Here is a 24,316-nt window from a genome sequence, read left to right on the forward strand (position 1 = left end):
GACTAGTTCACTGGGGGTTCAGTCTTAGCAGGACCCAGGGCTTCCACTTCCACTGGTGCTCTTACTAGGATATTCATTGCTACCTATGGGGTCAGAGTCCAGGGTCAGTCCATGTATAGTCTTTAGGTAGTGGCTTAGTCCCTGGAAGCTCTGGTTGCTTGGCATTGTTGTACTTTTGGGGTCTCGAGCCCCTTCAAGCTCTTCCAGTTCTTTCTCTGATTCCTTCAACGGGGGACCTATTCTCAGTTCAGTGGTTTGCTGCTGGCATTCGCCTCTGTATTTGCTATATTCTGGCTGTGTCTCTCAGGAGCGATCTACATCCGGCTCCTGTCGGTCTGCACTTCTTTGCTTCATCCATCTTGTCTAATTGGGTGGCTGTATATGTATGGGCCACATGTGGGGCAGGCTCTGAATGGGTGTTCCTTCAGTCTCTGTTTTAATCTTTGCCTCTCCCTTCCCTGCCAAGGGTAGTCTTTTTCCTCATTTAAAGAAGGAGTGAAGCATTCAGATTTTGATCATCCGTCTTGAGTTTCGTTTGTTCTAGGGATCTAGGGTAATTCAAGCTTTTGGGATAATAGCCACTTATCAATGAGTGCATACCATGTATGTCTTTCTGTGATTGGGTTAGCTCACTCAGGATGATACTTTCCAGTTCCAACCATTTGCCTACAAATTTCATAAAGTCGTTGTTTTTGATAGCTGAGTAATATTCCATTGTGTAGATGTACCACATTTTCTGTATCCATTCCTCTGTTGAAGGGCATCTGGGTTCTTTCCAGCTTCTGGCTATTATAAATAAGGCTGCGATGAACATAGTGGAGCACGTGTCTTTTTTATATGTTGGGGCATCTTTTGGGTATATGCCCAAGAGAGGTATAGCTGGATCCTCAGGCAGTTCAATGTCCAATTTTCTGAGGAACCTCCAGACTGATTTCCAAAATGGTTATACCAGTCTGCAATCCCACCAACAATGGAGGAGTGTTCCTCTTTCTCCACATCCTCGCCAGCATCTGCTGTCACCTGAGTTTTTGATCTTAGCCATTCTCACTGGTGTGACGTGAAATCTCATGGTTGTTTTGATTTGCATTTCCCTTATGACTAAAGATGTTGAACATTTCTTTAGGTGTTTCTCAGCCATTCGGCATTCCTCAGCTGTGAATTGTTTGTTTAGCTCTGAACCCCATTTTTTAATAGGGTTATTTGTTTCCCTGCGGTCTAACTTCTTGAGTTCTTTGTATATTTTGGATATAAGGCCTCTATCTGTTGTAGGATTGGTAAAGATCTTTTCCCAATCTGTTGGTTGCCGTTTTGTCCTAACCACAGTGTCCTTTGCCTTACAGAAGCTTTGCAGTTTTATGAGATCCCATTTGTCGATTCTTGATCTTAGAGCATAAGCCATTGCTGTTTTGTTCAGGAAATTTTTTCCAGTGCCTATGTGTTCCAGATGCTTCCCTAGTTTTTCTTCTATTAGTTTGAGTGTGTCTGGTTTGAGGTGGAGGTCCTTGATCCACTTGGACTTAAGCTTTGTACAGGGTGATAAGCATGGATCGGTCTGCATTCTTCTACATGTTGCCCTCCAGTTGAACCAGCACCATTTGCTGAAAATGCTATCTTTTTTCCATTGGATGGTTTTGGCTCGTTTGTCAAAAATCAAGTGACCATAGGTGTGTGGGTTCATTTCTGGGTTCAATTCTATTCCATTGGTCTATCTGTCTGTCTCTGTACCAATAACATGCAGTTTTTATCACTATTGCTCTGTAATACTGCTTGAGTTCAGGGATAGTGATTCCCCCTGAATTCCTTTTATTGTTGAGGATAGCTTTAGCTATCCTGGGTTTTTTGTTATTCCAGATGAATTTGCAAATTGTTCTGTCTAACTCTTTGAAGAATTGGATTGGTATTTTGATGGGGATTGCATTGAATCTGTAGATTGCTTTTGGTAAAATGGCCATCTTTACTATATTAATCCTGCCAATCCATGAGCATGGGAGATCTTTCCATCTTCTGAGGTCTTCTTCAATTTCTTTCCTCAGTGTCTTGAAGTTCTTATTGTACAGATCTTTTACTTGCTTGGTTAAAGTCACACCGAGGTACTTTATATTATTTGGGTCTATTATGAAGGGTGTCGTTTCCCTAATTTCTTTCTCGGCTTGTTTCTCTTTTGTGTAGAGGAAGGCAACTGATTTATTTGAGTTAATTTTATACCCAGCCACTTTGCTGAAGTTGTTTATCAGCTTTAGTAGTTCTCTGGTGGAACTTTTGGGATCACTTAAATATACTATCATGTCATCTGCAAATAGTGATATTTTGACCTCTTCTTTTCCGATCTGTATCCCTTTGATCTCCTTTTGTTGTCTGATTGCTCTGGCTAGAACTTCAAGAACTATATTGAATAAGTAGGGAGAGAGTGGGCAGCCTTGTCTAGTCCCTGATTTTAGTGGGATTGCTTCAAGTTTCTCTCCATTTAGTTTAATGTTAGCAACTGGTTTGCTGTATATGGCATTTACTATGTTTAGGTATGGGCCTTGAATTCCTATTCTTTCCAGGACTTTTATCATGAAGGGGTGTTGAATTTTGTCAAATGCTTTCTCAGCATCTAATGAAATGATCATGTGGTTCTGTTCTTTCAGTTTGTTTATATAATGGATCACGTTGATGGTTTTCCATATATTAAACCATCCCTGCATGCCTGGGATGCAGCCTACTTGATCATGGTGGATGATTGTTTTGATGTGCTCTTGAATTCGGTTTGCCAGAATTTTATTGAGTATTTTTGCGTCGATATTCATAAGGGAAATTGGTCTGAAGTTCTCTTTCTTTGTTGGGTCTTTCTGTGGTTTATGTATAAGAGTAATTGTGGCTTCGTAGAAGGAATTCGGTAGTGCTCCATCCGTTTCAATTTTGTGGAATAGTTTGAATAATATTGGTATGAGGTCTTCTATGAAGGTTTGATAGAATTCTGCACTAAACCTGACTGGACCTGGGCTCTTTTTGGTTGGGAGACCTTTAATGACTGCTTCTATTTCCTTAGGAGTTATGGGGTTGTTTAACTGGTTTATCTGTTCCTGATTTAACTTCGATACCTGGTATCTGTCTAGGAAATTGTCCATTTCCTGAAGATTTTCAAATTTTGTTGAATATAGGTTTTTATAGTAAGATCTGATGATTTTTTGAATTTCCTCTGAATCTGTAGTTATGTCTCCCTTTTCATTTCTGATTTCGTTAATTTGGACACACTCTCTGTGTCCTCTCATTAGTCTGGCTAAGGGTTTATCTATCTTGTTGATTTTCTCAAAGAACCAACTTTTGGTTCTGTTGATTCTTACTATGGTCCTTTTTGTTTCTACTTGGTTGATTTCAGCTCTGAGTTTGATTATTTCCTGCCTTCTACTCCTCCTGGGTGTATTTGCTTCCTTTTGTTCTAGAGCTTTTAGGTGTGCTGTCAAGCTGCTGACATATGCTCTTTCCTGTTTCTATCTGCAGGCACTCAGCGCTATGAATTTTCCTCTTAGCACAGCTTTCATTGTGTCCCATAATTTTGGGTATGTTGTATCTTCATTTTCATTAAATTCTAAAAAGTTTTTAATTTCTTTCTTTATTTCTTTCTTGACCAGGTTATCATTGAGTAGAGCATTGTTCAATTTCCACGTATATGTGGGCATTCTTCCCTTATTGTTATTGAAGACCAGTTTTAGGCCGTGATGGTCCGATAGCACGCATGGGATTATTTCTATCTTTCTGTACCTGTTGAGGCCCCTTTTTTGACCAATTATATGGTCAATTTTGGAGAAAGTACCATGAGGAGCTGAGAAGAAGGTATATCCTTTTGCTTTAGGATAGAATGTTCTATAAATATCCGTTAAGTCCATTTGGCTCATGACTTCTCTTAGTCTGTCGACATCACTGTTTAATTTCTGTTTCCATGATCTGTCCATTGATGAGAGTGGGGTGTTGAAATCTCCCACTATTATTGTGTGAGGTGCAATGTGTGTTTTGAGCTTTAGTAAGGTTTCTTTTACGTATGTAGGTGCCCTTGTATTTGGGGCATAGATATTTAGGATTGAGAGTTCATCTTGGTGGATTTTTCCTTTGATGAATATGAAGTGTCCTTCCTTATCTTTTTTGATGACTTTTAGTTGGAAATTGATTTTATTTGATATTAGAATGGCTACTCCAGCTTGCTTCTTCTGACCATTTGCTTGGAAAGTTGTTTTCCAGCCTTTCACTCTGAGGTAGTGTCTGTCTTTGTCTCTGAGGTGTGTTTCCTGTAGGCAGCAGAATGCAGGGTCCTCGTTGCGTATCCAGTTTGTTAATCTATGTCTTTTTATTGGGGAGTTGAGGCCATTGATATTGAGAGATATTAAGGAATAGTGATTATTGTTTCCCTTTATATTCATATTTGGATGTGAGGTTATGTTTGTGTGCTTTCATTCTCTTTGTTTTGTTGCCAAGACGATTAGTTTCTTGTTTCTTCTAGGGTATAGCTTGCCTCCTTATGTTTGGCTTTACCATTTATTATCCTATGTAGTGCTGGATTTGTAGAAAGATATTGTGTAAATTTGGTTTTGTCATGGAATATCTTGGTTTCTCCATCAATGTTAATTGAGAGTTTTGCTGGATACAGTAACCTGGGCTGGCATTTGTGTTCTCTTAGGGTCTGTATGACATCAGTCCAGGATCTTCTGGCCTTCATAGTTTCTGGCGAGAAGTCTGGTGTGATTCTGATAGGTCTCCCTTTATATGTTACTTGACCTTTTTCCCTTACTGCTTTTAATATTCTTTCTTTATATTGTTCATTTGGTGTTTTGACTATTATGTGACGGGAGGTGTTTCTTTTCTGGTCCAATCTATTTGGAGTTCTGTAGGCTTCTTGTATGTCTATGGGTATCTCTTTTTTTAGATTAGGGAAGTTTTCTTCTATGATTTTGTTGAAGATATTTACTGGTCCTTTGAGCTGGGAGTCTTCACTCTCTTCTATACCTATTATCCTTAGGTTTGATCTTCTCATTGAGTCCTGGATTTCCTGTATGTTTTGGACCAGTAGCTTTTTCCGCTTTACATTATCTTTGACAGTTGAGTCAATGAATTCTATGGAATCTTCTGCTCCTGAGATTCTCTCTTCCATCTCTTGTATTCTGTTGGTGAAGCTTGTATCTACAGCTCCTTGTCTCTTCTTTTTGTTTTCTATATCCAGGGTTTTTTCCATGTGTTCTTTCTTGATTGCTTCTATTTCCATTTTTAATTCCTTCAACTGTTTGATTGTGTTTTCCTGGAATTCTTTCAGGGATTTTTGTGTCTCCTCTCTATGGGCTTCTACTTGTTAATTTATGTTTTCCTGGAATTCTTTCAGGGATTTTTGCGATTCTTTCAGGCATTTTTGCGATTCCTGTCTGTAGGCTTCTACTTGTTCTCTAAGGGAGTTCTTCATGTCTTTCTTGAAGTCCTCCAGCATCATGATCAAAAATGATTTTGGAACTAGATCTTGCTTTTCTGGTGTGTTTGGATATTCCATGTTTGTTTTGATGGGAGAATTGTGCTCCGATGGTGCCATGTAGTCTTGGTTTCTCTTGCTTGGGTTCCTGCGCTTGCATCTCGCCATCAGATTATCTCTAGTGTTACTTTGTTCTGCTATTTCTGACAGTGGCTAGACTGTCCTATAAGCCTGTGTGTGAGGAGTGCTGTAGACCTGTTTTCCTCTCTTTCAGTCAGTTATGGGGACAGAGTGTTCTGCTTTCGGGCTTGTAGTTTTTCCTCTCTACAGGTCTTCAGCTGTGCCTGTGGGCCTGTGTCTTGAGTTCACCATGCAGCTTTCTTGCAGCAGAAAATTTTGTCTTACCTGTGGTCCTGAGGCTCAAGTTCGCTGGTGGGGTGCTGCCCACGGGCTCTCTGCTGCGGCAGCAACCAGGAAGACCTGTGCTGCCCCTTCCGGGAGCTTCAGTGCACCAGGGTTCCAGATGGTCTTTGGCTTTTTCCTCTGGCGTCCGAGATGTATGTACAGAGAGCAGTCTCTTCTGGTTTCCCAGGCTTGTCTGCCTCTCTGAAGGTTTAGCTCTCCCTCCCACGGGATTTGGGTGCAGAGAACTGTTTATCCAGTCTGTTTCCTTCAGGTTCAGGTGGTGTCTCAGGCAGGGGTCCTGCCGCTCCTGGGCCCTCCCCCACGGGAGCCCAGAGGCCTTATACAGTTTCCTCTTGGGCCAGGGATGTGGGCAGGGGTGAGCAGTGTTGGTGGTCTCTTCCGCTCTGCAGCCTCAGGAGTGCCCACCTGACCAGGCGGTTGGGTCTCTCTCTCACCGGGTCTGGGAGCAGCGAGCTGCTGCGGGCCGGGATCCGCGGGTGTGGGACTTCCGGTAAACACAGAACGTGCCCGGTCCTACAGAAATTCTGCTTCCTTTTGTCCCAAGCTCACCAGGCAGCTTTCTTGCAGCAGAAAATTTGGTCTTACCTGTGGTCCCGAGGCTCAGGTTCGCTCGTGGGGTGCTGCCCAGGGGCTCTCTGCAGCGGCAGCAACCAGGAAGACCTGTCCCCCCTGAGTTTTTTATCTTAGCCATCCTCACAGGTGTGAGGTGAAAGTTTAGCGTTGTTTTGATTTGCATTTCCCTTATGACTAAAGATGTTGAACATTTCTTTAGGTGTTTCTCAGCCATTCGGCATTCCTCAGCTATGAATTCTTTGTTTAGCTCTGAAACCAATTTTTAAAAAGGGTTATTTGTCCCCCTGTGGTCTAACTTCTTGTGTTCTTTGTATATTTTGGATATAACCCCTCTCTATGTTGTAGGATTGGTACAGATCTTTTCCCAATCTGTTGGTTGCCATTTTGTACTAATAAGAGTGTGCTTTGCCTTAAAGAAGCTTTGCAGTTTTATGAGATCCCATTTGTGATTCTTGGTCTTAGAGCATAAGCCATTAAGGTTTTGTTCAGAAAATTTTCCAGTGCCCATGTGTTTAAGATTCTTCCCTACTTTTTTTTTCTATTAGATTGAGTATATGTTGTTTAATGTGGAGGTCCTTGATCCACTTGGACTTAAGCGTTGTACAGAGTGATCAGCATGGATCAATCTGCATTCTTCTCCAGATTGACCTCCAGTTGAAGCAAGACCTTTTGCTGAAAATGTTATCTTTTTTCCATTGGATGGTTTTGGCACCTTTATCAAAAATCAAGTGACTGTAGGTATGTGGGTTCATTTCTGGTTCTTCAATTCTATTCCACTGGTCTATCTGTCTGTCTCTGCACGAATACCATGCAGTTTTTATCACTATTGCTCTGTAAAACTGCTTGAGTTCAGGGATCGTGATTCCCCCAGAAGTCTTTTATTGTTGAGGATAGTTTTAGCTATCCTGGGTTTTCTGTTATCCCAGATGAATTTGCAAATTGTTCTGTCTAGCTCGCTGAAGAATTGGATTCATATTTTGATGGGGATTGCATTGAATCTCTGGATCGCTTTTGGTAAAATGGCCATTTTTACTATATTAATCCTGCCAATCCATGAGCATGGGAGATCTTTCCATCTTCTGAGGTCTTCTTCTATTTCTTTCTTCAGAGGCTTGAATTTCTTATTGTACAGATCTTTTACTTACTTGGTTAAAGTCACACCGAGGTATTTTATATTATTTGGGACTTTTATGAAGGGTGTCGTTTCCCTAGTTTCTTTTTCAGATTGTTCTCTTCTGTGTAGAGGAAGGCTACTGATTTATTTGAGTAAATTTTATACACAACTACTTTGCTGAAGTTGTTTATCAGGTTCAGTAGTTCTCTAGTGGAACTTTTGGGATCACGTAAATATACTATAATATCTTCTGCAAATAGTGATATTTTGACTTCTTCTTTTCCAATTTGTATCCCCTTGATCTCCTTTTGTTTTTCTCTGGCTAGAAATTCAAGAACTATATTGAATAAATAGGGAGAGAGTGGACAGTCTTGTATATTCCTTGATTTTAGTGCTTCAAGTTTCTCTCCATTTAGTTGAATGTTAGCAACTAGTTTGTTGTATGTGGCTTTTACTATGTTTAGGCATGAGCCTTGAATTCCTGTATTCTCCAGGACTTTTATCATGAAGTAGTGTCGAATTTTCTCAAATGTTTCTCAGCATCTAATGAAATGATCATGTTGTTTTGTTCTTTCAGTTTGTTTATATACTGGATCACGTTGATAGTTTTCTGTATATTAAACCATCCCGGCATGCCTGGAAGGAAGCCTACTTGATCATGATGGATAATTGTCTTGATGTGCTCTTGGATACTTTTTGCCAGAATTTTATTGAGTATTTTTGTGTCGATATTCATAATGGAAATTGATCTGAAGTTCTCTTTCTTTGTTGGGTCTCTGTTTGATTTAGGTATAAGAGTAACTGTGGCTTAACAGAAGGAATTCGGCAGTGCTCCACCTGTTTCAATTTTGTGGACTAGTTTGGATAGTATTGGTATGAGATCTTCTATAAAGGTCTAATAGAACTGTGCACTAAACCCGTCTGGACCTGGGTTCCTTTTGGTTGGGAGACCTTTAATGACTACTGCTATTTTGTTAGGAGTTATGGGACTGTTTAAATGGTTTATCTGTTCCTGATTTAACTTTGGTACCTGGTATCAGTCTAGGAAATTCTGTTTCCTGAAGATCTTAAAGTTTTGATGTATGTTGTTTTTTGTAGTACTATCTGATGATTTTTTGAATTTCCTCTGATTCTGTAGTTATGTCTCCATTTTCATTTCTGATTTTGTTAATTTGTACACACTCTCTGTGTCTTCTCGTTAGTCTGGCTAAGGACTTATCTATATTGTTAATTTTGTGAAAGAACCAACTTTTGGTTTTGTTTCTTCTTTGTATGCTCCTTTTTGTTTCTGCTTGGTTGATTTCAGCTCTGAGTTTCATTATATCCTGCCTTCTACTCCTCCTGGGTGTATTTGTTTCTTTTTGTTCCAGAGAATCTATGTGTGCTATCAAAATGCTGACATATGCTCTCTCCTGTTTCTTTCTGCAGGCACTCAGACCTATGAGTTTTCCTCTTAGCACATCTTTCATTGTGTCCCATAAGTTTGGGTGTATTGTACCTTCATTTCATTAAATTCTAAGAAGTCTTTAATTTCTTTCTTTATTTCTTCCTTGACCAGGTTATCATTGAGTGGAGCATTGTTCAACTTCCATGTATATGTGGACATTCTTTCCTTATTGTTATTGAAGACCAGCTTTAGACCGTGGTGGTTTGATAAGACACATGGGATTATTGTTATCTTTCTGTATCTGTTGAGGCCAGATTTAAGACAAATTACATGGTCAATTTTGCAGAAAGTACCATGAGGTGGTGAGAAGAAAGTATATCCTTTTGCTATAGGCTAGAATGTTGTATAAATATCTGTTAAGTCCATTTGGTTCATGACTTCTCTTAGTCTGTCTATGTCTCTGTTTAATTTCTGTTTCCATGATCTGTCCATTGATAAGAGTGGGGTTTTGAAATCTCCTACTACTTGTGTGAGTTGCAATATGTGTTTTGAGCTTTAGTAAGTTTTCTTTCATGTATGTAGGTGCCCTTGTATTTGGAGCATAGATATTTAGGATTGAGAGTTCATCTTGGTGGATTTTTCCTTTGTTGAATATGAAGTGTCCTTCCTTATCTTTTTTGATGACTTTTAGTTGAAAATCGATTTTATTCGATATTAAAAGGACTAATACAGCTTGCTTCTTCTGACCATTTGCTTGGAAAGTTGTTTTCCAGCCTTTCACTCTGAGGTATTGTTTGTCTTTGTCTCTGACATGTGTTTCCTGTAGGCAGCAGAATGAAGGGTCCTCATTGTGTATCCAATTTGTTAATCTATGTCTTTTTATTGGGGAGTTGAGGTAATTGATGTTGAGAGATATTAAGGAATAGTGATTATTGCTTCCTGTTATATTCATATTTGGATGTGAGATTATGAGTGTTTGCTTTTCTTCTCTTTGTTTTGTTGCCAAGACGATTAGTTTCTTGCTTTTTCTAGGGTGTAGCTTGCCTCATTATGTTGCGCTCTACCATTTATTATCCTTTGTAGTGCTGGATTTGTAGAAAGATATTGTGTAACTTTGGTTTTGTCATGGAATATCTTGGTTTCTCCATCTATGTTAATTGAGAGTTTTGCAGGATACAGTAACCTGGGCTGGCATTTGTGTTCTCTTATTGTTTGTATGACTCCTTTCCAGGATCTTCTGGCTTTCATAGTTTCTGGTGAAAAGTCTGGTGTGATTCTGATAGGTCTGCCTTTATATGTTACTTGACTTTTTCCTTACTTCTTTTAATATTCTTCCTTTATTTTGTGTGTTTGGTGTTTTACTATTATGTGACAGGAGGTGTTTCTTTTCTGATCCAATCTATTTGGAGTTCTGTAGGCTTCTTGTATGTTTATGGTCATCTCTTGCTTTAGATTAGGGAAGTTTTCTTCTATGATTTTGTTGAAGATATTTACAGGTCCTTTGAGCTGGCCGTCTTCACTCTCTTCCAAAGCTTTTATCCTTAGGTTTGATCTTCTCATTGAGTCCTGAATTTCCTTTATGTTTTGGACCAGTAGCTTTTTCCGATTTACATTATCTTTGACAGTTGTGTCGATGATTTCTATGGAATCTTCTGCTCCTGAGATTCTCTCTACCATCTCTTGTATTCTGATGGTGAAGCTTGTATCTACAGCTCCTTGTCTCTTCTTTTGGTTTTCTATATCCAGGGTTGTTTCCATGTGTTCTTTCTTGATTGCTTCTATTTCCATTTTTAATTCCTTCAACTGTTGATTGTGTTTTCCTGGAATTCTCTCAGTGATTTTTGTGATTCCTCTCTGTAGGCTTCTACCTGTTTATTTATGTTTTCCTGTGTTTCTCTAAGGGAGTTCTTCACGTCTTTCTTGAAGTCCTCCAGCATCCTTATCAAATGTGATTTTAAATCTTGATCTTGCTTTTCTGGTGTGTTCGGATATTCAGTGTTTGCTTTGGTGTGAGAATTGGGCTCAGATGATGCCAGGTAGTCTTGGTTTCTCTTGCTTGGGGTCCTGCGCTTTTCTCTCGCTGTCAGATTTTCTCTGGTGTTACTTTGTTCTGCTATTTCTGACAGTGGCTAGACCTCCTAAAAGTCTGTGTGTCAGGAGTGCTGAAGACCTTCGTTCCTGTTTTCTTTCAGTCAGTTATTTGAACAGTGTTCTGCTTTCGGGCGTGTAGTCTTTCCTGTCTACTTGTCTTCAGCTGTTCCTGTGGGCCTGTGTCCTGATTCCACGAGGCATGTTCCTTGGAACAAAAAAGTTGGTCTTACCTGTGGGCCGACTGCTCAAGTTGCTCATGGGGGGCTGCTTTTTATCTCACTGTGAGGGCAGTAACCAGCAGGGCCTGCACCACCTTTTCCGGGAGCCCCTGTGCACTGAGGTCCCAGATGGTGTTAGGTGTTTTCCTCTGGAGTCAGAAATGTGGTCAGAGTATAGTCTCTTCTGGCTTCCCAGGCGTGTCTGCCCTTCTGAAGATTTAGCTCTCCCTCCCATGGGATTTGGGTGCAGAGAACTGTAGATCCAGTCCCTTCAGGTCTGGGTGGTGTCTGTATCATGGGGGACTTGCAGCTCCAAATGACATTATTGTTCTTATAGTGTTGCAAGCTCCTTCAATTCTTTCAATACTTCCTCTAATTCCTCCCAACAGGAGTTGAACTCAGTTCAATGGTTTGCTGCTAGCATTGACCTCTGTATTAGACATGCTCTGGGTGTGTCTTTGAGGAGAGATCTATATTCAGTCCCTTTCAGCACTTATTTTTTAGCTTTATCGATCCTATCTAATTTTGGTATATATGGGCCACATGAGGGTCAGGCTCTGAAAAGCAACTCCTTCAGTCACTCCTCTACGCCTTGCTTCTATATCCCCTCCTATGGATATTTTCCCCTTTTAAGGAGTGGGAGCATCCATATTTTGGTCATCCTTCTTCATCTTCCTGTGGTCTGTGGATTGCGTCTTGGGAAGTTTCAGCTTTTGGGCTACTATCCACATATCAATGACTGCATACCAAGTGTATTTTCCTGTGATTGGGTGACCTCACTCCGGATGATATTTTCTAGTTCATTCCACTTGCCTTTGAGTTTCAAAATGTCATTGTTTTTGATAGCTGAGCAGCACTCCATTGTGTAGATGTACCACATTTTTTAATCCATTCCTCTGTTGAAGGGCATAGGGTTCTTTCCAGCTTCTGTCTATTATAAATAAGGCTACTATGAACATAGAATAGCATGTATCTTTGTTGTATGTTGGAGCATCTTTTGGGTATATGCTGAGTCCTAAGGTAGTGCAATGTCCAATTTTCTGAGGAACCTCCAGACTGATTTCCAGAATGGTTGTACTAACGTGCAATCCCACCAACAATGGAGAAGTGTTCCTCTTTTCCACATCTTTGTCAGCATCTGCAGTCACTGGAGTTTTTCATCTTAGCCATTCTGACTTGTGTGAGGTGGAATCTCACGGTTGTTTTGATTTGCATTTCCCTTATGACTAAAGATGTTGAACATTTCTTTAGGTGCTTCTCAGCCATTCAGTATTCTTCAGCTGTGAATTCTTTGTTTAGCTCTGAACCCCATTTTAACAAGGTTATTTTAAGTTTGAATCATTTGATTTTGATATATTTGTGTTTTAATCAGTACACACACACACACACACACACACACACACACACAGTTCAAGGTTTTTGGCATAGTAGAAAGACACCCCTAGCTGTTTTGAGACAGGGTGTCTCAATGCTATGACAAGACACCTGACAACTGGAGTTTAAGGAAGGAAGGAAGGGTTATTCTAAGAATTTTGCAACTCAGGTTTAAGTTCAGTTTACATACCTCAACTAATCCTAGCTAGAAATTACAACATAGTGTGCTAAGGTATTTGCTTACAAGGTGATTATAGATCCCATCATATTAATGGTCATATTAAAAATCACACAGTGTCTCACTTTGGAGTCATTGCAGAATAATCTAGAGCTATCATCTGTCTATGCGACTTAATTTTTAATAATGTCCAAGCATATCAACAGGCTTACAAATTCTGGCTGCCCTCAAATGCTTTATGTAAACTAGATTGCCTAGAACTCAAGAATACTATTTTGTCTCTGCTTTCTAAGTGCTGAGACTAAAGGTTTACACCACCCCATCCAGTGCTGAAATTTTTCTAGCCAGCTGTAAAGAGAGTACTTGAGGACACTGTAAAAAACATCATGGAGCTGAGCTGAACTGGCAATCATTTTATTGTACCCATTATCAGCATTTTGTCCTCCAATCTGAGCAAACTTGAAGAACAAAAATAGCATAGGCCCTACTCACCCTTAGTCATTCTCTCAGGGGCATTGCCTGAGGTCCTCATGTCTATTGCTTATATTACAGATGTCCACAAAATTCTTCTGAGAGCTGCTGTATTAAACAATAACATGGGAGAAACAGCATAATGCTTAAGAGTATGTACTAATCTTGCTGAGGACCTGAGGTCTGTTCCTAACACCTGTGTCAGTGTTTCATAACTACCTTTGATTCCTATTCCAGGGGACTCTGACACCTTAGGCCTCCACAAGCTCCTAGCATACATGTATACATACATATATACATGAATATATACATGAATACATACATACATACACGCATACATACATACATACATACAGATAATTTTAATAAGGCTTTTTAAAAAAGGTTATTTAAATAGAGCAAATAAATCTAGGCATTTAGAGCTGGAAAATGGTTTAAACAAAAAAAGTGTTGCATGGCACAAATGCATGAGGTCATAATGGTTACCTATACTCAAACTCCAAAACATCCAAGATATTGGAAAACATGGTGAGATGAGCTTATTATCAGCACTGGAGAAGTGAAAACAAGACCATCCATAAGGTTTTCTGACCAATTAACCTATCTTAAACAATTTACATCCAAATAAAAGTGAGACCTTATCTCAAAACTCAAGGTAGACCCAGAAGGAATGACTGTGACTGTCCTCTGTCTTACACATGCATGAGTATATGCCAACACGGACATGCTCAGTTATGCATGCACACACATTTAAAGGGCTAGAAACTGCAACTTGAACACCATGCAAATAAGTAACCTAACAGAAATATAGCCCACATGTGTTACGGCATCACTGGTGATGATATCAAAGCCTTAAGCTCTGTACTTCCCCTTTCAAGAAATAGGTCTTGAAGGCTTCAGTTGTAGATCAATGGTGCAGCAGTGGTTTGGCATGCCTAAGGTTCTTGGTTCAGCACTGTTAAAAAATTGTAAGACGAGAAGTAAGAGAAGTCACGGATAAATAAAGCGGAAAAGGGGAAAACTGAGGAGGAGAAAGAGAAGAAGGAAAAGGAGATAGGGAGAAAAAGATGACCTTGAACTGAAAATGAGTAGGGAAGTACTTGCCTTCCACAGACTGTTTCTAAATCTCTGAGTTTCATCCCATACATTAAAGATTATGCCCTTGAGAACATATCTTAAGGTTGTATTTCTGTGTAAAGACACCATGACCATGGCACCTTTTATAAAGAGAAACATTTAACTGGGGTGGCTTATAGTTTAAGAGATTAGTCCATTATTATTACAGCAGGTCACATGTGAGAGCTCCAGGATAACATGAGAGTTTTATATCTTGATCCTCAGGCAGCAGAAAGAGACTGTGAGCTTAGGAATCCTCAAAGCCTGCTTTCAGAGTGACAGTCTCCCTCCAAAGGGAGGGCCAAACACACTCCAAGAAGGCTGCATCTCCTAAAAGTGCTACTCAGTATGCATCAAACACCCAAATACATGAGTCTATGTGTGCCATAGGTATTTAAACAACCAAAGAGCATTTCCTTTTAAAACAGATCCTCCATTGCATTGAAAACTGATCTACACTACATCTGCTTTACCCAACTTTTTTTTTTTAATTTAATGGAAGTTGCCTTCTTTTTTTCTTCAGTTTATAACTAGAGTAGAGCAGTTGATATGTGGAGAGTATGCTCCTGAAGCTATCAAATATTCTCAATACTGTGAGAAAACACACAAGCGCAACACAATGTGACCCATCTCTACCACTCCTGAGGATACCTGAAGGAAAGTTTGTTAGTAGATACTTGTATACCCACAAACATTTCTGTAGTTTTCAAAATTGCCATGTACAGAATCCATCTGTACAATTCCTCATTGATGAGCAAATCATCAAATCCTCAAACTGAACCTACACTACTTTTCTTTGCATTGCTTGAAAATTAGTGACCAAAGGTAGCTTAAGAAGTTATGGGCTTATTTCAGCTAACAGCTTATAGTTTATTTTTGAGTGAAGTCAGGGCAAGAAATCAAAGCATAAACCTCAAGGCATAAAGGGGAGTTGTGAACATAGAGATATGTTGCTTACTGACTGGTTGCCATGACCTTCTCAGTTTGATTTTTATACAGCCAAGAACCACTTTTTAAGAGGTGGCATCACTCACAGTGGACTGGACCATCTTACAAAAATAATTACCACATAGCCTTTCCTACAGGTCACTCTGATAGTCATCCTCTATTTGTCATTGCTTTTTGTTGTTGTTGTTTTTAAGACAGTGTCTCATTATATTGTTTTGGCTCTCCTAGAACTCACTATGTCGGCCAGCATGGACTGAAGATCACAAAGATCCTCATGCCATTGCCTCCCAAGTGCTAGATTAAAGGCTTGTGCCAACACAACCAGTTAGATGAATCCTCTTAAAATTGAGACCCCTTCTTCCCAGATGACTCTTGTTTTTATTAAGTTGATAAAATCTATCAAACATGGATCACTTTTCCTCCTAAAGATTTTAATGTCAAACTCTTTCCTCTTCATCATGGTAGATAACTATTTTCCAGGCATAGCTCCTACCCTGTTCATCAGATCAGCTTTGCCTGCCTTCTTAGAAATCATCAGAGCCTGTGGATTGTTGACATTCTCGTGAGGAGAGTGAGAGAATCATTCCTGTCAGAGTCTAGGCTGTAAAGCAAAATTACTGTGGAAGGTTGTTCATGAGAAATCAATCTATTACTTTGGGTGAGCCACTGTGAAGACATTCCAAAGCAGCTGGTTTCTCATTCCTTCACACTCTTACCAGTAATTCTTTACCCATGTTCTATAAACTCAGTGATTGCCGTGCCCAACCTCGACCAGCAAGTAAGACACGACCAGAGGAAATCTTCTTCAAGCAGTTTACTCAGGAACATTGATACAACCTTCTGACCCGGTGGAACCACTGCGCTGGTCAATCCTAGCAAGCCACATGGGTCATGCACATAGGCTGTCACTATGGGGAAGCTAGCAGTCCAGGCAGGCATAGCCAAATAAGGACTTCTTTACTACAAGGAGTGCTCACCATTGGGAGAATGGAAGGCAGAAAGCAGCACCATCTTTAAGGCACGGCACGGCATGTCGCAGCTCCCTACAAGTGATCTCACTGGTTCCTCAGTAAGGACTCTATTGGATTCACATCATGCTTTTTCATTAGGACTTTAAAGGGAAGTCATCTGCCCCAAGGTAATAAATTCATACATTAGTCCGAATGTATGTTCTTCCCCTTCAATCTATGCCTGGGATGAGCATTGGCTGAGATCAGGGTCTAGAGAAGGGTAAATACAAGAGCAGTTAAGGGCAAAAAGGATCACAAGTAGGATATCATTTGTTACATAGGAGAAAAGACAGAGAGGAAGCACATTTTGATATGGCTTTTCTTACTCTGACAACTTCTGTTTCTTTTAAGATTTATTTACACATATAACTTTCTCAGAAATGTTATGCATTGATTACACAGCTTTTCAAAATACATTTTCTTGTTAAGTCTTCCTTGATTACCTAAGAATATTGAAAGAACAACAAGTCAAGCAAATAGCAATTTTAAGAAGTAAAAATTAACATTACTATAAAATCAATTTTCTTCCAACTCAATATCTTCTTCTTTACGGGGGTATGATACAGCCTTGCAGCTTCAAATGGATTAACGAGGATGACTCTATTTGAATTTTATTGTGTTTCAATTGGACATAAAGTGAATAGACTAAATGTTACTTCCTATTAACTATTATACCGATCCTGACTATCTACAGAATTTGAAACATTAATCCTTATTTATTTCTCCCTTTCCTTCCTCTATAGTTATTTTATGTCTGACATAAGACCACTGTCCTTTTCTGTTGATTCTTAAAATATGTTCAGACCCTTTGCTTAAGCAAGGGTCATGTACAAGTAAAGTTTTGAATTGACAAATTTATTCAGAAATATAGGAAGTTTACTGAGCCAGGATGTTCCTCTGTGTCTCTGTTTCGAACACATTTTTCAAAATAATTCCTTTCTTCACTACAATTCTGTAAAGAATAGAAGAACATCAGGGTTTCTAAAACTGCTGACTTTGGCTTTTAGGAAGGTACTAAGACTTGTCATAAACTTCATGATCCAAATCTCTTCCTATACATACAAGTACCTTATTTATAAAGTTGTATGTTAAAAACCTAGGATTTCAGTTATAACTTGTCAGCTTCTAAATTTCCACTAAGTTTTGATCCTTTAATAACTCTTCTAAAGTTTTCGTTATCATGATTACTAACAGCACTCATTAGTGTTTTGAATGCTAATTTAAGTAATAAGTTCTTAGGATAGACTGAAATTTGTGCATAATTCATTTTTCCATGGAATTGTCATTAATTGCATTCTTTTTTAGCAGGTAGAGAGAGGACTTTAACAGGAAGAAGCATAAGGTGTGCAGCAAATATCCATCAAGGGCAATGAAGTGTCAGTCCAGATTGTCCAAGCACCAAAACTTGTTAAACAGTGCCTTCAGGAAACTTGGAATCACCACAACAGCTTCAAGACTCAACTCTAAGAAAGAAACATCTGGAGAAGGAGTGAAGGGATTAAAGTAGCAAAAAAATATTCCTTTTTGTTTTTCAGTTAACTTTCCCTCAGAGACGCATTACCCTGACTGTTGGGTTTTGTTAAAGAAGCAAAATGTGCTGGCAATTGGATAATAGACACAGCTGCATCTAGTCGATAATAACAGGGTAGTCTAAGAAAACATGTCATTCCCAGGTCAAGATATTTCTTTTAAACATATGAACCCTCTCTGTGGTTTGACCAGATGTGGTGGAACATTCCTTTACCCTTTTTAGCAATCATGTAATGCCAAGGTTTGAAAATTCCTTTGTGACAATTTTCCCTTTATAAACCACTTTCCCCTGGACCTTGGAGTTATTCATCTATCCTGCTAACTTGGGGCAGTTTGCCGGCTGAGCTGGAACTTAAATAAAGACTTTGGTATGCTTGCATTGGAGTGATGGTTCCTCATGGTCTCTGGGGCTTTCGTTATCAGGGCATAACATTTGGTACATTTTCTGGGAAACTCCAAAACACAAGACTCAGGCCAAGAGAGTATGGCACTGGCAGGTAGTAAATGTCTAATATCTTTGGGTATTGTCTGTCTGTTCTTACTCTTGTTTTTGAAAAAAAAAAAAGCCTTGAATTTTTGATATGCACAGCTTGGCACCAAGTGACAAAGAGTGAAAACACTGGAGGGTCACAGTTCCAGGGGTCAGTGAAATGATCCTGAACCCATGACCACCTTTCAACTGGAGGAATTTTAGGTGGAAGTTTTAGATTCCCAGGATGAGTTGCTTTCCTCTCCATGCTGCTTTTGCTTTCCAAAGAGGGAATCTGTGAGTGCAAGTCTTAGGATTCATTTTTTTATTTCGATCTTGGAGTTGTTATGTGGTGCTATGTCTATGCCGGTATTTTTGTTCTTGTTATTGGGTTTTGTTGTCATTTTTTCGGTCTATGGACTGGAATCTAAAATGAAGTAGTCTTTACATAGAAAGGCCCAACCCTTATTAAGCAAGACTTCTTTTAGGGATGAACATTTTTCATGAGGAATGTATCCCTGCATCTGCTTGGCATAAAGATAGAAGTATGTTTAGAATAAAAGAGGTGGAACAATATTTACCAAGAGAGAGCTACATAGAGGAGAGTGAGAAAATATCTCTCACAGGCATCTCAGTGTCTTGCCTTTTTGTGATTCTATATCACCTCAAGTTGACAATTGATATTAGCCTGTACGCTCATAATCATAAGTATTATGAATAAACAGAGACTTCTCCCTCTACAGTTCACATATCTGAAATGAAACACTACAGTATAGCATAATATACAACAGTAACCACCCCAGTTGTCAAACAGAGTACAGCAGACATCACACGAGCAGGGCTGTCAACAGAGATGCTGGTACTATCTTGTATATTCTATTAACTGGTTCCCATTAGCTCAGAGTTCCCTCCTTGACCAATCTTCAGTCAAGATCCTCTAAGTATTCTCCTGTACTGCTGGATCTAATTTTAGATTTTTCTGAACAAATTTATGAAGAATTTTCCACATAAGACGTGAATATAAACTCCTCATTCTCCATGCTACATAAGCATACCTGTCTCAGCCATTTTTCCACTTATTTCCTGATGTCCCGCATTTGCCAAGGCAACCCTATGACTGTTTAGAATTTCAAACCACCCATAAAACTTTTGGCCAAAAATTAGTGCTGTCTACCAAAAATGCAGGGGCAAAGATGTAGCAGAGACTACTGGAATGGCCAACCAATACCCAGCCCAACTTGAAATTCATTCAATGTGCAAGGATCAGGCCCTGAAACAAATACTTATACTCTCTTATGCTTAGAGACAGGAGCCTAGCATAACCATCCATTGACAGGCTCTATTAAGCATCTCATTGAAACAAACGCAACAATACATGGCTGTTTATTCATTCAATGTTTATTGAATAGAGCACAGGGACTCTTATCAAAGAGTTAAGGCAGGGATTCTGGGTACAAAGGGGATAGAAACGCCATGAGTGTACAGAGTCAAATAACATGAGGTGTTGGGGGTCGTCAGAGACGAAGACACGACACAAATAGCATACAGGAACTGGACTTAGGCTCCACACATATATGTAATAGATATGCAGATTGATCTTCATGTGAGTTCCTTAACAAATAGAGCAGGGTTTATCCCTAAACTTGTTGCCTGTATGTGGAACTCAGTCCCCTAACTGACCTGCCCCTTCTGTCCTCTGTAGGACAGGAGGTACCAAGCCCAAAAGCCACTTGATGTGCCTGTATAGGGGAATACCCACATGAGGCCTCCACCATCTCAAAGGGGAACATGAGAGGTATTGGGCGAATGAGCTATATGATGGGAGTATCAGTGGGGACCATGATAAGGGACCATCATAGGGGATGTTGAGTCAAAAATACATTATTAGAAAGACTATGAATGCTGTCAGCATCAATAATGGATCAGAGAGGGATTCATGGGGTCTTATACTTCCTGCTGAACTATTGACATCCAATAGATTCTAGAGTAGACATTTAGTGAGCTGAACAGTGACCCTTGCAGGCACTATGGGATAATTCCAAACTTGCAGCTATAAGTACAATCCTGGTTAAAATCTGTAGGTCAAAGACAAAAACAGAATGAAACAAACAGAAAGAAAAACAATCTATTAGCCACAGGGAGATTCCTAAGGTCTGTTCTGCAGAGAAGAGTAGACAGTGTGAACATCTTCTTTCTTTCCCCAAAGTTGTCAATAAATGTTTAATAAAGGGAAAGTAGGAGAATGTATGAATGCCATGACTGAGGAAGATGAGGTTGGGTGGGATAAAAAAAATCCCACATACTTGACACATGTATTAAGTCATCAAAGGACAGATAAGATACAGAAATTGAAAGAATTTTCTTGTAGAAATACCAGGTAATCTAAGAAAAATAGATAGTATACCAAGAAAAGAACATGATCTGTCTGTATAGCTCCATCATTATTCTTTATAAACATCAGGTACCTACATGTAAGAATGCTTGGGAATTTTGCTGAGTTTACAATTAAAAAAAATGGAGGCAGAGGCAGATGGCTCTATGAGTTAAAGGCCAGGTTTTATAGATAAGATTTCCAAGCCATACAGGGATGCAAATTATGACCTTGTTTGAAAGAAAATAAGGAATGTAGGAAAGAAGGAAGAAAGAAAAGAATAATGGAAAGAAGGAAGAAAGGAAGGAAGGAAGGAAGGGAGGAAGGAAGGAAGGAGAATAGGTACAGGGAAGGCAATCAACTTGCAACTATCACTCCAGGCGATTCAATATACTCTTCCGGGCCCATGTACACATGGGCATATGCACTTGCCTGCATACATGTAGACATATAACACACATGTACACACAAATATAAATAAATAAATACAAATAAATATTTTAAAAGAGAATACCAAGAAATTCTAGATATCTACAGGGCACACTCTTCAATTATGATGTTCTACAGAAGTGAATGGTACCTCCTAAATCTTAGAAAACTCACACTTTTATTGTAACAACTTGGACAAGATGATGGGGAATTGGTAAGCCCTATGAGAATTGGGGCTTGAGACTTTCACAGAGTTAAATCTAAACTAAAATTTATGTACTTGGAAAGAAAAATCTCTCACTAAATAGTAGATTATTTTTTTTAAAAAAAAGCGAAATTCACTTTATATAAGAAATACACAACAGTACAACTCATAAATATGCAAACACATTCCTGGGAATTCAAAACCACAAACCTACCTTCACACCGATTTTTGTCTCAGCTTTATATAAGTTGGTCTGGAAATCCCCAAACTAAAAATAAACATGCAAATTGATTCTCAACTAATGATGACTTAGGTGATATGACCAAAGCTGACACTCTAAAGCTGGCTACATTATAGAAAGTCATAATATTACAGACATATTTTTTTCTCTATAGATTTATTGAGTCAACAAAACCATCAAAATCCTAAAACACGTTTTTATGGAAATTCAGGCCTAAAGACCTGAAACCCTTGTCCCAATTCCACAAGATTATAGGAGAGAAGTGACTCCCCAGAGTGATATTGTAACCTACACACATACATGTGCCATACATTAGTATAAAAAATAATATAAATGCAAAAAAGTGGCTAAAGGTATGGTTCAGTGATAAAATGCATTCAGTTCTTTTACAAAGCACCAAGATCCAATTCCCAGAACACACATGGTGGCACAGGACTGTAAGTAACTCTTATTTCAAAAGATAAAACATCTTCTTCTGTCCTCCTTGGCCACCAGTCACACAGGTGCTATACATATATACATAAGCACCTATACACATAAAATAGAATACATATATGTATAAATAAAAATATTTTAATACAAATGTAAGAGTCAGAAGCAATCAAACCCTAAATACAAAATGCAAGCATAATTAATAAGAAGTTCCCAGGTAAAGAAAAGCAAGTATACTCCTATACTTCCAGGGTGACCAAGGAATAACAAAGTAACCTAAACAGAGCACAGAAGTGTAGGCTGACAGCACAGACGGAACACAGCCCACTGGCAACTGTGACTCTGCTAGTCTGTCATTTGTTCCAGAGAAAAATTAAACAGGAGAGTCCTAGAGGAATTGATCACTACAAACAATAGCATTGCTCAATCACCACAGGGAAAGAAAGCAGTTCTAGCAACAGCCTTGAGCTCAAAAAATAGTTTCTTTTCAGAAAATGAGGAGTCAATGTCACTTATTTTTCCCCTAGACTACAGGCTGGTATAGCACAGTGATGTCCTGATAAAGAATCTACTATTGGAAATAGCACTGTCCCAGAGGACAACAGCTTCTATATATCCTGTCTCTTGGACACAGGTATCTCACTATACTATGAACCTTTTTCCCAGTTAGGTACCAGGGAGATGGAATAGTTTATATAGTACTTGCCATTCTCTGATGGTCCAAATTCATATTCTTAACACCCAAGAAAACCTAAAAAAAGTAAATAAATGAATAAAACTTGAACTGACAGATACTGGGGATCCTAGTAGCTCATGGATCACCCAGTCTAGACAACCAGATCCTCATGAAATATAGCCATATTGAAAATTAAATAAATATGGAAAAGTAGAAGGGAAAATTTGCAGAGGAAGGAAGAAGTTCAAAGAGGGTGGAGAGTAATAAAAGGTAGTAAAGAGGATTAGGATTTTCTTGCTGAGAAAAGAAAAAATGACTAAGGCAACTCTCATCAAAGAAAATATTTAATTGCGGCTGGCTGCAGTTTCTCAGGTTCCATCCATTATCGCAGCAGGAAACATGGCATCATACAGGGCTGACATGGTGATGAAGAAACAGCTGAGGGTTCTATATCTTGATGATAAGACAACATGAAAGATTGTTGTCAACAGGAACCAAGGAGTTGTAGGTCGCCCTCCAGTGGTGAACAACGGTACTGCACATGTGCGGTTTTTGCACCTGGTGTCAGTTGGCTGTTAATATGCTAATGAGGAGCTGTACCATGCTAGTGAGGTGATTCATTCTCCGACAATCCCAGGAGGACAAGTAGTGGGGTGATAGTGGGATGACAGTGGGGTGATAGTGGGGTGACCCATGCCCCGCCAATCCTTGAAGGATTATTAGCATACTGTTGTTTATATAAGGTGAGCGCTCTTGCTGTTTGTGGTCCCCTGTCCCTGTTCAAGAGAGCTGTACAGTAAAGGCTTGTTCGCAGAAGAATCCTGTTGCCGCGTGTCGTTCTTACTGATGAGACATTGGGTGAGCGATATGTGGTGCCGAAACCCGGGAACCAACATCGCCAGTGCCGAGGGGACCCTTCAGTCAGAACTGCGAGAAGGTAAATTAAAAGGTAAGCTTCGAGAGGCATGCCACTTTTTGGAACAGAGCATGTCAGAAACGGAGCAGAGTGAGAAATTAGGCTTCGAGAGGCATGCCCCTTTTTCGATTTAAGAGAGCATGTCAGAAACAGAGCGGAGTGAGAAATTAGGAGCGCGCAAAAAGAAAAAGGATACTAAAACAAAAGTGAAAGAGATACAAAAGGCGGAAGAAATGCCGCCGGAGGAAAAAATAGGTGTGCCCCGGAGGACAAAGTACAAGTCATCTGGAGAGGATACTTTGTATTCATTAAAAGAATTAGAAGCCTTAGAACTGGCTGGCATTGACTCTGAGCAAGAGTTGTCAGAGTCGGAGGAGGAGGAATTAGAGGAAGAGGCAGCCATATATGAGGAAAAAAGATATGGGCCTAGGTGGAGAGCCACTGTGAAGAAACTGAAAGTTATGGATCCTTTGTGGGCAAGGCTGGTAATTTTTTTTTCTTTGTGTGGGATAGAGAAGCCACAGACAGCAAGCTTAAGCCCGGACCAAAACCACTTTGGCTAATGGTCCCTGCCTGCTTAGAGGATAAACGATGTGAGGAAGCTGTTAGAGCCGTTAGGACAGGTCAGAGGGTCCTTGCAGAGCAACAAGAATGTATGTCAGAGGGAGAAAAGGTCTCGAAAGAAAAAAAGAAAAGAAAAGGAGATAAAA

General features: G+C 39.5%; 1 long non-coding RNA gene across 1 annotated transcript in view; it reads left to right on the plus strand.

Moving 5' to 3' along the window:
* Window positions 1–18,246, plus strand: part of LOC148005568 (uncharacterized) — an 83,958-nt gene extending 65,712 nt beyond the window's left edge. Inside the window, exon 3 of the long non-coding RNA XR_015620592.1 lies at window positions 17,643–18,246. This is a non-coding gene — a long non-coding RNA (uncharacterized LOC148005568). The remainder of the gene's footprint in view (window positions 1–17,642) is intronic.
* Window positions 18,247–24,316: the final 6,070 nt, after the last annotated feature.

This window comes from Rattus norvegicus, chromosome 5, assembly GCF_021556685.1.
Source record: "Rattus norvegicus strain SHRSP/BbbUtx chromosome 5, alternate assembly SHRSP_T2T, whole genome shotgun sequence".
Taxonomy (NCBI): Eukaryota; Metazoa; Chordata; class Mammalia; order Rodentia; family Muridae; genus Rattus; species Rattus norvegicus.